At 34.5% G+C, this 12,854-nt stretch overlaps 1 protein-coding gene and 1 long non-coding RNA gene across 12 annotated transcripts in view; one reads left to right on the top strand and one right to left on the bottom strand.

The window, feature by feature from the left end:
* LOC143229927 (uncharacterized) overlaps window positions 1–6,415 on the top strand; it is a 58,101-nt gene extending 51,686 nt beyond the window's left edge. Inside the window, exon 4 of the long non-coding RNA XR_013016129.1 lies at window positions 4,829–6,415. This is a non-coding gene — a long non-coding RNA (uncharacterized LOC143229927). The remainder of the gene's footprint in view (window positions 1–4,828) is intronic.
* LOC143229871 (single-stranded DNA-binding protein 3-like) overlaps window positions 1–12,854 on the bottom strand; it is a 258,681-nt gene that overhangs the window by 132,294 nt on the left and 113,533 nt on the right. The window lies entirely within an intron of this gene.

Genomic DNA, 12,854 nt, shown 5'->3' with positions numbered 1-12,854 from the left:
GTAACAGTCGCTCTTTATCAGAGTTTCAAATAGTTCCTTTACAAATCAAGTATACTAGAAGTACTATCTCTCACTTATTTTTAATAACATTTGATCCATAAGTTACTAATGGTTGAATGTTACAAATACAGGTTTCGTGCAGAGGTTAAATATTTAAGATCATACAATACCGAAATTCGGTATACCAGTGTTCTAGACTGAGAACTGGAAACACTTTGTTCAGAATATAATGATTTATACTACTACGGCAGAAAGTATGATACTATATATACAAATCAATAAATCTGTAATTTATTGGAATATTGTGCAGAGTTTTGCTCCAAAGTACTTGAACAGAAAAATCTACAACGGTCATATTTAGACAACAAAGTCTGCCATTTTCACATTTGTACGACAAAGTCCGCTGTTGTCATACTTGGAAAGAAATGTATACTACTGGTATATTTTGACAATAAAGCGTGTTAGGCTTCAACTTGTAAACCATCTTCAAAACTTTTTTGTTGTTGTTTTAGTGAAGCTTTCCTATACCGAAAGTTGAAATCTTGTATGAAAAGGCTTTGTTTGTTTGCTTTGAATTTCGCGCAAAGCTACACGAGGGCTATCTGCGTTAGCCGTTCCTACTTTTGCAGTACAATATTGGAGGGAAGGCAATTAATCATTACCACTCACCACCAAAGTTTGGGCTACATTGTTACCAACGAATATGGGATTGACAGTCACATTATAACACACCCACGACTGAAAGGGTAATAAGCATGTTTGGTTTGATGGGGATTCGAACCCGAGATCCTCAGTTTACGAGTCAAGTGCCCTAACCACCTGGCCATGCCGGGCCTTTAAATTAAAAGGCAGAGACACTTGGAAGTTTAGAAGACACCATCTTGATAACTGTACACCTATGGATGTGAAAAAAAAGGAAAAAAAAATCTTCAATGGCTTCAGTCTTTCCTGGCACACAGGTATCTATCTACAATTTACCATTCTGTAGCAACAGAAACTCAAGAGTAAACCTTAAGTTTGTTATCATATGGTTTTTCTTTTTTTTTTCCTAGGAGGGAATACGATGATAAGAGAAAAATAAAACTGCCTGAAAGTTCTTACAGTTGCTATAGCAACGAGCCAGCGCAGAAAACTTGCCAGGAATAATAACTCTTGAGAGGTTGAGGCTTCGTCGGCTTGTTTCGGATGCAATACGATAATATTTTCTGTCAGTTATCTGACCTAACTTGTATATTTTTTTATGACATAGATGTCCCTTTGTCTGAAGTGCCAGAGCTCTATTCATATCCACATCTATAACAAAGAAGTAACAGGGTAATTTCTTATAGCACTGAAACAACCGAGTTACTGCCTACAAATATAAATGAATAAGCAGCCTTATTTATTATTAGACTCTTGTTGATGTCTTATGAAAGAATAATTTCGATATATTGTGGTAGTTCACCCCCTCCCCATACTTCACCAATTCCAAGGACTAAAAAAAAACCATGGCTTTAATGACAACTTGCTTAGCAATACCTTCAACTAAGTGATTGGTAGAGCTGTGAATATAAAATTATCTTACCACAGCCATTCAGTAGCCCCCTTTTTGTTTTCTTTAACTTTTTACGTCGATGTCACAATTGTGTGGACCTGTTTACATTCGCACAGCCATATACAAACAGTTGTATCCACTGCCACCTGCTGAGATTACAAGGATTAAAACATGATGACCAGAATATCAGTGCCGTCGATACATGAAGATCTGGCAGAACATGAAATCTTATGGATGGATTAAACAATAATCAGAAATCACAGTTGTTTGTAGTTTTAACAGTCCCACACCTGACAATATTTGGATATAGTCAACTCGTAATACTTTTTAACGCATATTTTTGTTTTTCCAAGTAATGTATACACTTTGAGGAATTTTCAATATAAAAATATTAGTTTTATGGAGATAAATATCATTGTAGACTGCATACTTCAAATGAGATAATAAAAGACAAATAAACAAAACTTAAGGCTGAGCCCTAATTTACAAACTGGTAACCGCGACGAAATTTTGAAAAATTTTACTTTGTTTTGTAAGTCGCTATTATTTATTAATTATTATTTTACATGTTTGAACAACAGATGTCATTGTTAAAGTGAGTGTTTAATGACGTGACACTCGCAACATGCTATTACGCTAAACCTAAAATGTTATCGTAGTTTGTGTACGAATTGAGTATATTATGAAAGAGTTGAAAAACGGTGTCAGGCTATTTAAATAGCGTGATTAACAGTCAAACCCAGTGCTAACTGGACAAACAGTAAAGTTTCAACAGAATTCCTGTTTCTGTTCACAAACTCAAAACTTCGTTTTTGCTCTTAATCCCTGTTAATCTTAATGAGTAAAAGCTGGTAAGTTATTAATACTAAACAGTGAACATTAGGCCTAGTTAGATTCGTGATCCCTTGTAATTATACAATGTGCTATATTAATTCACGTTGTGTTTGCGAATTTGTTTATTTGTCCACGAACGCGTCCCACAGGGCCCGGCATGGCCAAGCGTGTTAAGGCGTGCGACTCGTAATCTGAGGGTCGCGGGTTCGCATCCCCGTCGCGCCAAACATGCTCGCCCTTTCAGCCGTGGGGGCGTTATAATGGACGGTCAATCCCACTATTCGTTGGTAAAAGAGTAGCCCAAGAGTTGGCGGTGGGTGGTGATGACTAGCTGCCTTCCCTCTAGTCTTACACTGCTAAATTAGGGACGGCTAGCACAGATAGCCCTCAAGTAGCTTAGTGCGAAATTAAAAAACAAACAAACCGTCCCACAGTTTTGAAGCTTGCAGATCCCAACTTGGCAGGCTAATTCCGAGTGGCATAGTTCAAGGAGATAGTTACGACCAGAATGTCACATGATGAGAATACAATAATAGGTTTTCTAGACCACTAAACCCGAATCCGATATCGGATTTTGTATTTCCGCCCCCACTTATAAGCTGGTTGGGCTAAACGAGGCATACATACGGGGTTTGTCTTCGAGCATGGACCACGTGGGGTAGCTACAGAAATAACTGGAGATGATACAGGAGCTCTAGTGGTACGCTGTAACCTCTGTGAATCACGAAAGCCTTTAAACTTCGCAGTGGAGCATGGGGGTGCGAGTACTTATGCTAATTATCTTTAATTATATTGTACCTTATATTTTAATTTTAAATTTGTTATATGTATGTGTGCTACACCGGGGCACCCACCCAATGTTAGTACAATTATTTTAATATTATATCTTCTGGTAGTATTATACGCTTAATGATATTTAGTACAGATAATAAAGTCCAATCCAATTTGATTTAACATATTTTTCGCGCAAACCTACCTAAATCGTCACCTGCGCGGTTAAACTGATGGGAAAGTTTCTACATAATAAAACTCACTACCAACCTTTTTGGACCCGGTATGGCCAAGTGTGTTTAGGCGTTCGACTCGTAATCCGAGGGTTACGAATTCGAATCTCGGTCGCACCAAATATGCTCTCCCTTTCAGCCGTGGAAGCGTTATAATGTGACAATCAGTCCCACTATTCGTTGGTGAAAGAGTAGCCCAAGAGTTGGCGGTGGATGGTGATGACTAGCTGCCTTCCCTCTAGTCTTACACTACTAAATGAGGGACGGCTAGCGCAGATAGCCCTCGAGTAGCTTTGCGCGAAAATAAAAAACAAACAAACCAACTTTTTTTTTACCGCCACTCATATAATACATCTATGACCTCAGCGCGTTTTTGTAGAAACGGACTGCGAAACATGAATCCTGAAATTGATTAGTCCGAGCTCGCTAATCACTAGATCACGTCAGACCCGGAAACCATAAAAGAGGTAAATCACGAGGCCACTGAAAAAGGAAACACTAAAAAAGATGAAACGGATTTTACTTATTATATACGAGTTTGATTTAGACCAGTATCTCTTCTACACATGATGTTTACAAAGAAAGATAGGGTAAAATTGCACCACGTCTTCGCTAGATGTCAGCACCAACGTAGAGTAACAATAAAAACTTTAAAAAGTACAGTCGGAACAAAATATTCTACTCCACTTATTGAATGAGAATGCTATATTTTTATTTTCACCAAAAATAAAACTGCAAGTATAATTTATGACGTAGAGGCCTAATAAAGTCTTTGATTCGCTGCCCCCCTATGACGTGAACAGCGGTTTCACCTATTTAAGAATAATCAGCATACATCCAAATTATACTTTCAATTTCACCTTTGATGAGAATAAATGTGTAATATAATCATTATACAGTTAATACGCTGTTTACGTCGTGTAATATATTAAGTTCAGTGCCACAATTTTATTCATACATAATTTAATATAGGTTAGTACAGAGCGAATAAAAATCTCAATATTATGTTCCACTCCTTCGCTTTGTCTAATATAACATGTATTAACAACCAAACAGGTTTTACAGTGGCAAAGCTACAACCGGAGCGAAATTTCCTATATTCCAGGAGTTGTCCACACTAATATATATATATATATAACAACACTACGACGGAACTCACATACAAACGAAATAAAAACTAACTTGTACTCTCTGCACGCATATCTGGACTTGGAAAAAATGCCGAGACTAAAACTAAATCTTGAACGTTCTGTATATAAACATTTCTGAAAAATGTTCTTAAATTAGATATTTCGCTTTTTTCGTTGGTAATAAATAAAATAATAGGGGCACTTGTTAAATAGTTTACATATCTTTCATAATGTTATCTAAGTTGTTGGTGCTTTTATGAACTTAGTATAATGTATGATACCACTTATATTTTTATGTTCAACGATATGAAACTTATCTTGCACAGGTCGTTACGTTTACTTAGAAGTTACAAGGCAGTTTTTGTCACGGAAGAAATGAAAAGACGAGCCCTTGCGAGCTGAAGACCTCGTGGACAACCAGGAACGACTAAAGCATCATCGATCGGTCTAGCTAGCTCCCAGTTCCGTCTGTATCTACTCTGACGAGGCAATAGGCCATATCCACCACAGCTGACTAGAAAATACATGCTGTTGTTACAATTCTCATTTCACGCAAACACAGTGAACCTCCTGGTTCTCACCTATATTCGGAAAGTATTATTTTCGGCATGGAAGAGAACTTAATATAGACAAATACGTAAACATAATCTGAAGACTTTTAACGTTAAAGTTAAAACCGCAATGAAACTAATATAAGAATATTTAGGCTAACAGTGCTTATGTACAAGCTAAAATCAAAGATGTTAAGAAATGATAAAAATGTAACTTTAATACCATTAAATACCTCCCACTACACTTAAGCCAAAATTTCCTTCGCGAGAGCCTGGTTTCTGAGGTAAATTAAAGTATTCCAGTAACATCCGGTTAAAAACCTGTTGTCACCGCCTTCTATAGTAGAATTTGTTTTCCTTTCTCTTAATAATTTCACGTTCCTCGCGTGTGGAATACTGGAAATCATTCACAATTTCTCCATACACGCTATAACTTTGCTTAAATATTTATGTGATCAAAATATGATTCAACATTTTTTTGTTTGCATCGTACTGACAGTTACTTCAGGTAGTGATATATCCACTCTTTACTCACACTTGATTTACTAATGTTTCCCTTCTATTAAACTACTTAGGTATTTTGACTTTTTTTTTAGTTAATTTTCCGATGGCGTTACAAGCCCGTATCTCACCAGTTTCCTTTTGGCATTGACTCCATAACACCAGTATGTTTCAGCAGCATCTATCATGTAACAGAACGTTCCATTACTGTATTGTCAAGTTGCACTTTATTTGCATTAAACAAAAACTGCACAACTCCAATTTAATCACATCTGACCATACTCAGTATATATTAAGGATAATTATTGTAATATAAGAAGCACCTAAAATCTTAAACCACCACCGTATTTTAATCGAGTGTAACAATCCATTCGACTTTCAATAGAAAATTGATGAATGGGGTTGGGTAACTATTCAGCGACGTACGAACATCTTATTTGCAAGAGGAAAATGGTTTTCCACGAACCTAAAATATTTAGATATTATTTTCAAGTGAAGGTTATGTTTATTTACTGACTAGTGATAACATATATGTTCGTTTTGTTATTTTTAAATTTTATTTTAAAAGTTTCGTTAATTAATACTTAGCATCTTTAAAATAAATATCTTTGTTTTTTATTTAATTTTAAAGTTTTGTGAATGAATATTTGGCATCTCTAAAAGAAACTTCGTTGTTGTTTTTAGACCTCACAGGAATTTCCCTCCTCAAGAAGACCATCGCTGCCACTCCAACTTCCTCCCTCTATATAAACTTAGAGGAAACAATTGCTCTACGGTTCCTACACTACTACTAGTAGTGTTACTTCAATACCTCAAATGTAAAAAAAAAAAATTAAAAAACATACATTGATTATCCGATGAATACTCGTGTAATGTATTTTCTATTCAACAGCAGCAGGTAGATGACGCCACAAGCAATTTTAAATTTCTTTCATATACGTGTTTATTATACACACACACACATAGCAAACTGAACACTTTCCCTTATCTAATGAATTAAAAATGTTTAAGTATTATTATTTGATGCCTATAATCAGACTCTAGCAGATACAACGCAAAACCTTTGGAATAACAAGCTACACGTGAAAATTTATAAATTTATTTGTACGTTGCAAAGAGTAAAACCATTACAAATATTACACTATTTGTCTGCTTTCCTGCAAAGCACTCGGGAATAACCAAACATATTTAAAAAAGGTTTCTAAAGATGGTGACAGTACAGTGGTTTCGTTTTTTTAAATTTTGAACATCTTTAGACAAACTATAGAACAATAAATGTCATTAAGAACCATTAAAATATTTGAGTTCAACATTCAAGCCGTAAGGTCAACAATTTTATTCTCTCGTCCACATTGTTGTCCTCTTGCTTTTCGGACGGAAGTTTCGAGGTGAATGGATAAAAAGGGTTGTTGTTACCAAAATATATGGAAATCAAAATAACCACGTGGTTCATTCACCAGTAAGTTGCGTTTGTCAATAAAATATTAACTTGTCATAAACACACCATCAACGCAATAATTTTAGACCATAACACACAAATAATCAACAAAATACATTTAAACCACATGAACAAATTAAACTATTAAGACTTACAACTGTACAGCCCCCCTCCCATTTGCCCTTATAAGAGTATCCACCCGCTATTACCATGCGACCTCTGTTGGACAGCGGTAAAATAGCAACTCGATGCGTTGAAAACCTGTTTTGAAAATTTTATCTCGTGTTACAGAAGGACAACAAGCTCTTCAAATGCACGAGCTCATACGTATATAACCAAGGACGACACAAGGCGAACTCGTTCGAAGAATCCTACTACAAAAGTTTTCATGTATTTCATCGCGTCAAGTTTTGTTGCTCCAACAGACTGCTGAAACTAATATAAAAATAAATATATATTACAGACAAATATACATCAAACACTTGCATAGAATATTATAATCGTGCTCGGAGTTGTGCATGTTGGATAGAGGGCGCACCAGATTAAGATGTGGTAAATTTGATCACGATCTACATGGGTATATCACTCACGAATACAAGTGACCAGTCAGTTTGTTGGGTCCTGCTACAAGTGAAGTATTTAAATAAGACCTACTTGTGTCTGTTCCGTTATTCAGTTACTTGGTGAGCTACGAGTTTATCTCACAAAGCTACTCAAGAGTGGCATAATCTGTCGCCGTTCATATTGAAACGTTAGGCCTAAATTTAGTTGTGGAATTAGAGTTGAAACCTTTTTGCCTTTAGTTAGGCCAACTACATGGGTCAAAGTGAACGAAGCCTGTAAAAACATTATAAAAGAAATTAATTTGTAATCATTACGCAAACTATGCTTGGGATTATTTTCACAAAGTAATCTAAAAGAACCCGCCGAATGACAGCAGTGATATAACATGTTAAGAAATATTATTTACATACGATTAAAGTGTTCAGCTAATTGAATGTTGAAGGAGGTCGAATTATTCCGGTAATGTTAAGCAAGAACTCTGACAATTCCTGTAACATGAAGACCAAAGAAAATTAAAATAAAATACGATTTTAATACTTGAAATATGAAATTACATTCAATATTAATTACATTAATATTCAGGTTATTAAATAAGTTGAAAAGTTCAATGCTTAAACAAACCCATACAAGCTTCCCATGCCGCACATAAACAGAATAGATATTTAAAAAATAATTTTGTTATTAGAGTTCTTTATTAGGTAGACGGTAGCTTGTTTTTTTTTTTAATTTTGCACAACGCTACACGAGGGCTATCTGCGCTGGCCGTCCCGAATTTAGCAGTATAAGACTAGAGAGAAGGCAGGTAGTCATCACCACCCACCGCCAACTCTTTTACCAACGAATAGTGGATTTGACCGTCACATTATAACGCCCTGAAAGGGCGAGCATGTTTGATGCGACGGGGATTCGAACCCGCGACCCTCAGATTATGAGTCGAGCGCCGTAGCCCCCCCTGGCCACGCTGGGCTTAGACGGTAGTACTGCCTGTGTGGGGATAGCTCGCACTAGTATTAAAACTGTATTTTAAATATCTTTAATAAAGTATAAGTACTTTACAACACCAGACTATGTTTTCTTTTATATAAATATCACAACAGAAAAACATTGAGTTTCTTCTAATACACAACTGAAAAATCCAAACAGTGGTGTCAACCTATTTCACTGAGGTAACACAAGTTTCAAATAGAATATCCACTTTTATAAGTATTATTAATAACTAGGAATACTTTTTTAAAAATCACAATTTTAGTGCAAACGATGTTATTATTATACCTTGAAGTTAGCTTTCTTATAGAACCAGTGTTCCTTTAAACATCTTTAGTGCATGGTGAAACGAATTACCAGCCACTAATAGATAAACAATAAACATTACAGTTGGAATCTCACTGTATTTAGAACTGGGTTATAAATATATAACCTTCATATGTTTGTTGAAACGCTGTATTAAGGAAAACAAGTAAAGAAAAATTTCAAAAATGGAAGTAAAAGTAGGGATGGTTAATATTAGTCCTTCATGTCCTTCATAAACAATACAAACAAGATAGTAGGGTTGGCTAATATTAGTCCTTCATGTCCTTCATAAACAATACAAACAAGATAGTAGGGATGGCTAATATTAATCCTTTATAAACAATACAAACAAGATAGTAGGGATGGCTAATATTAGTCCTTCATAAACAATACAAACAAGATAGTAGGGGTGGCTAATATTAGTCCTTCATAAACAATACAAACAAGATAGTAGGGATGGCTAATATTAGTCCTTCATAAACAATACAAACAAGATAGTAGGGATGGCTAATATTAGTTCTTCATAAACAATACAAACAAGATAGTAGGGATAGCTAATATTAGTCCTTCATGTCCTTCATAAACAATACAAACAAGATAGTAGGGATAGTTAATATTAATCCTTTATAAACAATACAAACAAGATAGTAGGGATGGCTAATATTAATCCTTTATAAACAATACAAACAAGATAGTAGGGATGGCTAATATTAGTCCTTCATAAACAATACAAACAAGATAATAGGGATGGCTAATATTAGTCCTTCATAAACAATACATACAAGATAGTAGGGATGGCTAATATTAGTCCTTCATAAACAATACATACAAGATAGTAGGGATGGCTAATATTAGTCCTTCATAAACAATACAAACAAGATAGTAGGGGTGGCTAATATTAATCCTTTATAAACAATACAAACAAGATAGTAGGGGTGGCTAATATTAGTCTATCATAAACAATACAAACAAGATAGTAGGGGTGGCTAATATTAGTCTATCATAAACAATACAAACAAAATAGTAGGGGTGGCTAATATTAGTCCTTCGCAAACGACACATACAAGATAGTAGGGGTGGCTAATATTAGTCCTTTATAAACAATACAAACAAAATAGTAGGGGTGGCTAATATTAGTCCTTCGCAAACGACACATACAAGATAGTAGGGGTGGCTAATATTAGTCCTTTATAAACAATACAAACAAGATAGTAGGGATAGTTAATATTAACCCTTTATAAACAATACAAACAAGATAGTAGGGATGGCTAATATTAGTCCTTCATAAACAATACAAACAAGATAGTAGGGGTGGCTAATATTAATCCTTTATAAACAATACAAACAAGATAGTAGGGGTGGCTAATATTAGTCCATCATAAACAATACAAACAAGATAGTAGGGGTGGCTAATATTAGTCCTTTATAAACAATACAAACAAGATAGTAGGGGTGGCTAATATTAATCCTTTATAAACAATACAAACAAGATAGTAGGGGTGGCTAATATTAGTCCTTTATAAACAATACAAACAAGATAGTAGGGGTAGCTAATATTATTCATTTATAAACAATACAAACAAGATAACAGGGATGGCTAATATTAGTCCTTCATGTCCTTCATAAACAATACAAACAAGATAGTAGAAATGGCTAATATTAGTCCTTTATAAACAATACAAACAAGATAGTAGGGATAGCTAATATTAGTCCTTCATGTCCTTCATAAACAATACAAACAAGATAGTAGGGATGGCTAATATTAGTACTTCATAAATAATACAAACAAGATTGTAGGAGTGGCTAATATTAGTCCTTCATAAACAATACAAACAAGATAGTAGGGGTGGCTAATATTAGTCTATCATAAACAATACAAACAAGATAGTAGGGGTGGCTAATATTAGTCCTTCGCAAACGACACATACAAGATAGTAGGGGTGGCTAATATTAGTCCTTCGCAAACGACACATACAAGATAGTAGGGGTGGCTAATATTAGTCCTTCATGTCCTTTATAAACAATACAAACAAGATAGTAGGGGTGGCTAATATTAGTCCTTTATAAACAATACAAACAAGATAGTAGGGATAGTTAATATTAATCCTCTATAAACAATACAAACAAGATCGTAGGGATGGCTGATATTAGTCCTTCATAAACAATACAAACAAGATAGTAGGGGTGGCTAATATTAGTCCTTCATAAACAATACAAACAAGATAATATGGATGGCTAATATTAATCCTTTATAAACAATACAAACAAGATAGTAGGGGTGGCTAATATTAGTCCATCATAAACAATAGAAACAAGATAGTAGGGGTGGCTAATATTAGTCCATCATAAACAATACAAACAAGATAGTAGGGGTGGCTAATATTAGTCCTTCGCAAACGACACATACAAGATAGTAGGGGTGGCTAATATTAGTCCTTCATGTCCTTTATAAACAATAAAAACAAGATAGTAGGAGTGGCTAATATTAGTCCTTCATAAACAATACAAACAAGATAGTAGGGATGGCTAATATTAGTCCTTCATAAACAAGATAATAGGGATGGCTAATATTAGTCCTTCACAAATAAGATAATACGGATGGCTAATATCAGTCCTTCACAAACAATGCAAACAAGATAATAGGGATGGCTAATATTAGTCCTTCATAAACAATACAAACAAGATAATAGGGATGGCTAATATTAGTCCTTCACAAACAAGATAATAGGGATGGCATTTACACCATTTATTTTACTTTTTTATGTTATTAAAATTCTACTACATTGTGGACCTGTGTTTATGTGTAGGGGTGATACACACGCCATCCCTACTATCTTATTTATATTGCTTTTAAATAATTGATATTAGCCATCACTGCATTTATTTTACTTTCTGAATGTTTTTTTTAATCTTTACTTATGACTATAATACATCTTAAAATACTAGTTTTAAAGAATAAGGTGTGATGCAAGGCATTTATCGTGTCGGTATTGGCTGTATTATCCTTGGTGAAGTTAAAAGAATTCATGAGGTTACTAACAGGTTATTCCTAATACTTTTTGCTAACTTGTAAACATATTATCAGAAGAAAATTATAACTCCATAATAAATATAAATATTATTGAAGAGCAAGACCCGCCCATTCATTACGTATTTAAATTCCTGCGAATACGAGATAATTTTAAATAAAATTACATGGTGGTTGGGGCGCTCAACTCTCAATCTTCGGGTTCATATACCCGTCACCGAACATGATCACTCTTTCAGCCTTAGGGGCCTTATTATATCACGGTCAATCCCACTGTTCGTTGCTAAATTAGGGATGGCAAGCGCGGATAGCCCTCAAGTAACTTTGCACGAAATTCAAGGTAAACCAAACAACATAAATCCACTTTTTATTCAATGAAGTAGTTTCGTATTTTCGTGCCTATTTTAATCTTTTTTTTTTTGTATGACTGAAATATTTATTTAAATACTAGAGTTGGAAAACAGTTTTCTGATGCTCAACCAAGTTTTGAACGTATTACGTTAATATTTCGGAGAATAAAAGCCTAGACTATACGTCACGTACACGTGGAAAGCGCAAGGCTTCTGAGTTGCGACAGTTAATGGAAAGTGACCTAAATGTATCTTTCTTTAACGTGAATTTAATTTAATCAAACCAGAAGAAACGTTTTAATGGCTAATTAAAATTTTACAATCGTTCCAATATATAAGTTATTTTTAGCACAAATTAATTCATTAATCTGGCAGTACACGTGAACAATTAAACCTTACTACTTGTGTGCTTTTCTCTTATTCTACCCTGAAAGCTGTACCTGAAATTCTTTGATTATTGTCTAAACTTTTAAAAGTAACCTATGATGTTCAAAGAGCAATGTTGTTTTTTTCCGTTATCTTAATTTCATAAGCAAACGACTGTGTCTCTAATGTTCTTATAACTAATATATATAAATTATCAAATATAAATTTCAGAAGAATGGCTTGTTTCCTTGGAATTAAACACAA

This window comes from Tachypleus tridentatus, chromosome 1, assembly GCF_004210375.1.
Source record: "Tachypleus tridentatus isolate NWPU-2018 chromosome 1, ASM421037v1, whole genome shotgun sequence".
Lineage (NCBI taxonomy): Eukaryota > Metazoa > Arthropoda > Merostomata > Xiphosura > Limulidae > Tachypleus > Tachypleus tridentatus.
Note: the sequence above shows the minus strand (reverse complement) of the source record. Positions and strands in the feature narration are given on the sequence as shown.